The sequence below is a fragment of the Limulus polyphemus genome, unplaced genomic scaffold (assembly GCF_000517525.1).
Source record: "Limulus polyphemus unplaced genomic scaffold, Limulus_polyphemus-2.1.2 Scaffold2943, whole genome shotgun sequence".
Taxonomy (NCBI): domain Eukaryota; kingdom Metazoa; phylum Arthropoda; class Merostomata; order Xiphosura; family Limulidae; genus Limulus; species Limulus polyphemus.
This window is the reverse complement of record NW_013668553.1, coordinates 35,417-40,050: the sequence shown is the minus strand read 5'-3', so window position 1 is coordinate 40,050 and position 4,634 is coordinate 35,417. Positions and strand designations below refer to the sequence as shown.

General features: G+C 31.3%; 1 protein-coding gene across 1 annotated transcript in view; it reads right to left on the bottom strand.

Moving 5' to 3' along the window:
• Nucleotides 1-2,857, bottom strand: part of LOC106468270 (tax1-binding protein 1 homolog) — a 51,955-nt gene extending 49,098 nt beyond the window's left edge. The window contains exon 1 of the mRNA XM_022396607.1: nt 2,840-2,857. The gene's annotated coding sequence lies outside the window, so the exon portion shown is untranslated. The remainder of the gene's footprint in view (nt 1-2,839) is intronic.
• Nucleotides 2,858-4,634: the final 1,777 nt, after the last annotated feature.

The following is a 4,634-nucleotide window of genomic DNA, read 5'->3' as shown; positions in this document are numbered from 1 at the left end:
GTACCGGTACCGACGGACGGTACGTAGTACGTACGTACGTACTATCTCTCTCTCTCTCTTCTCTACTATATATATATATATATATATATATATATATATATATAAGGGATGAACTGAAAACAAAACTGTTGGGACTGAAGATAAAAAATGGTAGTAAATAAGTTAAATCCATATGGGTTAGAATAAACGGTTTCATGGGAAAGGTTTTTAACTGGGAATTGTTATAGGCAACCCAAACAAACAAATAATATTAATGAGAAATTGTATAGTGAGATCAGGGTTGTTACTAATAAGAATCATGATACAATTATAGAAGTTTAATGTTAGGCACATTAACTGGGATCATGTGCAGTCAAATGGTGCAGAAATTAAGTATTTTACAGAACTGTTCCTTATCTAAATGTAAAATGTAGCATTCAATTTTATGGAAAAATGAAACACAACTTGTTCCTTATTTTGCCAGGGTTTTTTAAAACCTTAGTTTGTGACTTGGCTAAAAACTAGTAAACACCAACAAAAGTGTTCTTTTTAAGAACTGTTTAGGTGGCAACTCTAGAGGAAGATATATTGAAGTGGTTTAGAATGATTTTCTATACCAAATGATCAGAGTCAACCAAAGAGAATCCCATTTTACATTTATTGTTTACTACTAATGAGGATATGGTTGCAAGAGTTGGTGTAGAGAAAATATTAGGTAAGTGATCAATGCATTATTAAGTTTGATGTTATCCTCACTTTGAGAAGAAAAGAAATGAATTTCCTAACTTTCATTAATTGAGTCTCACTTTGATTATGATGTACAGTCTCATTATATAAGAGAAGAAAGATCTATTAAACAGATTCCAAATCAGGCTACAAGGATGAGTAGTGATAGTAGGGTTATCTTACAGGGACAGTTTAAGATATCTTATTTTCCCTTAAGAAAACAAGGGTAAGAGGCAATATTATTGAAGTTTACAAGATTATTTGGGTGATCAACAAGATAAAGGTCTTTGTTTTATATTACAAAAACAACTGGACAAAGAGGACACAAGTTTAAGATTTGTAAAAGAAAAGCTAAGCTCCAGTTAATTACTGTTTATCTGAAGGAACGATTTGTTGTCAGCTGTAGTGGACAATAATTTAAGAGGAATTATTTTCTGAAAAATAGTGTGTTAAGATTTTTTCTTAAAAGTGGATATGTACAGACAGCCTTGAAGGACCAAAGTCCTCTGTTCTGTGTATGTTATTTCTTTACAATGACACTGGATTAAACAGTCATATTCAAAATTTGACAAGTACATAATTGCTACAATAGGTTATTTTGTTGAAATAATGCTTTCAATAAACAGAACAAGACTTAATATTTTAAAATACTTTTAAATACTTCATTAAAAATTGATTTCATAAAATGAGGTATTCAATAAAAAAATCTTTACAAATAACTTGTGTTACATTGGTTTGTTGCATTTATAAATTACTTTTCTTTTTACCTCACAAACACAAGGGTAGTCAGACTCCAGAAATACTTGTTTGTAGTCACAGCCTTTTCTGTTTTGAACTTCATGCCCAGTGTCAATACAAATTATCATAGAAAATGTGAGACAACTGAGCATGATTTTTACAGTTATAAATATAACATAACACTGAAGGACAACAAGAGACCTTTTTATTCATTTTTAAAGTTTTCAGAGCTGACTGAAGAATGGAAACCATTTTCAATGAACACAACAAACAACTTCAAAAATATGTTTTTTATTCTACCTGACATTTTGGCTTATGCCTTTTTTAAGGGTCTTCAAATATCACAGGTTACAAAACCGATTTTAAAAAACCCATTTAAAAAGGTGAAACAAGGGCAGTTTGTCCATACAGGCTGTACCATCCATTAAACTATGAAAACAACCAAAAATACTCAAAGCCAGCTCTTATCATTCAAATATTTATAATACATATACACACACACACACACACACATATTATTGTCTATAAAGCATAAACTGAAAATATTAGAAGTTTTATAACAGTGCATTGTTTGTATTTATGGCAAAGCTAGTACAAGTACTACTGATATTGCTATCTGCTGTTCCTAATTTTGATTTTGAACTATTGACTAGAGGGGACAGTCTACCTACAGATTACAGTATACTAGTTACTACAACATATGCTAAGAAATAGTGTCAATCTTAAATAATGAACCCACATCCATGGCGCATCTTGAGTCTAAACTATCGTACAATTCCTATTAGTATTACTGACGTCACACTTTTATAAATAAAGTAGGCCTAATTACTTGTACTATCGTACAATACCTATTAGTATTACTAACGTCACACTTCTTATAAATAAAGTAGGCCTAATAACTTGTACTAACCCAGTACTCAACGTTACTGGTATTAATAATAGGAAATAGAAGTACAGTTAAGTGACTTATTATTACGATGTTACATCTAATGAGTAATGGTTGTCTAATGATTTTATTTTTTACGTTATAACCGAACGTTATCTTGTACTAATGTCGTGAGTAGTGACTGTAAAAAAAAAAAAAAGAGTAATACTATATTACCTGTCTCAATAAGCATTAACTTCTTTATTAATTACTATTAGTATTATTAAAATAGGACACTAACTAGTTAACTTTTAAGCAATGTTTACATTACAACACTCTACGCGGAAGAAAGGAAACTATTGCTTTTGCCTTTATTTTGATTAAAATATTTTAAATTTAGCATTTGGATTGTAGAACTAACCCAAATTGAAGTACAAGAAACAAATACGTCATTTCTAAGCATAGATTAAAATTATATCTACGTACCTACTATATTAACACTGTAAGATACCTAGCACATATTCAACTTGCTTCTTTATCAACTTTTTCACAGCATAATAACAGTACTAATCTTTAGATTATTGTTATCTTTTTTTTTTACTTTGCAAACATCCAATCACCTTTAACTTTGAAGGAAAATACTTGAAAACACTTGATGACGTCTACGAATTTTGTCTCAAGTACGCCCTCTCATGAAATAGTTGTTTAAACTTCCTAAATGCAGACAAAATGCGACAGTTTAAATGACGAATTATAATGTATAAGCAGTAACCACTTGATAGTATTTGCAAAACTAACAAAGCTTAAAAAGGACCCACCCAAATTATATATGAATGGAACACTTCTCCAGACCACAACATCAGCCAAATTCTTAGAATTAAACTACGATTCTAAATGAACATGGGTTAAACACATAAATAATATTCTAACCAAAGTTTGTCAACGTATGAAATATGCCAGGACTCTAACGGACAAAAACAATGGAACTTCAGCTGAAAACATAATTAAAATCTACAAAACATATATACGCACAGTAATTGAATATGCATGCCCAGCATGGATAAACATAGCGCCAAAACACATCAATGAACTACAAAAAATACAAAATTTATTACTCACCTCTGCGTACAAAGCACCCAGATACACTTCATCAAAATTTATGCACAATTATGCAAATATACAAACTATTTCCGATAGACTCCTACATAATTCACTAAATTATGTCACGAGAAATTGGCACAAAAATTACCTTCTATGTGAATTAGATCGCTACTGCATACCTGATGGGGATAGCCCTAATTACCTTTCATCAATTAATATATTTGTTAAGGATAAGGCTACCTAACGCTAGACCAAAAATCCCACGTTAACTTAAGGCTGATGCGACAGCATTTAAAGGGTATTTATGTAAATGCTCTCGATTAGTGTAAAACTGTTCGCTATGTGCAGGACTTTGCAACACTGAATAAAGAGATAATGTATTTATTCACACGAATAGAAATATCATAACATTTTGGAACAACATGTAACTTATTGGTCTATCTCGGCTGTTCCATCTTCTAAACTAAGACAAAGTTATTAAGGAATAATTTTAAAAAAATCTTAAAGCCAGCTTTTATCATTCATATAATTATCAGGCTTTTTCTTAAACTTACGTAAATTTACTGCTTCCACAATATCCGAAAGCAACCCATTCCAAAGGCCAACCATCCTATTAAAAAAATAAAACTGCCTTAGATGAAGATGACTCCTACCCTGCCAAAATTTATATTTGTGTCCCCTAGTCCTCTATTCTCACGGTTAAGTATGAAAAAAAAAAGATAATGCATCAAAACTATAAATTCCCTTGACAATCTTAAACACCTCAGTCAGATCCCCCCTACCTCTTCTTTTTTTCAAGAGAAAACAATCTGAGAGATTTATTTCAACCTCTCCATCCCAGGCACCATTCTAGTAACCCTTTCTTAAGGTAAAAAGCCTAAGACTGAACATAATATTCCAAAGGTAGCTAAACTAGTCACCTATACAATGAAATTATAACCTCTTTAGACTTGTGTTTAGGTTGTAATGTAGATACAACCTAAAATCCTATTTGCCTTACTACCAGCAACAGCACACTGCTTGGATGGCTTAAAAGACTGATCAACCATTACACCATGATCCCTTTCTTTAATAACACTGTTAAGGCTATTCTCATCAAAATTATACCTATAATTCAAATCACGATAACCCACATGCATTATTTTGTATTTATTATAATTAAAACCCATTTGCCATTTATTTACCCAACTCACTAAGTGATCTAAATCCTTTTGTAAATCAGCAG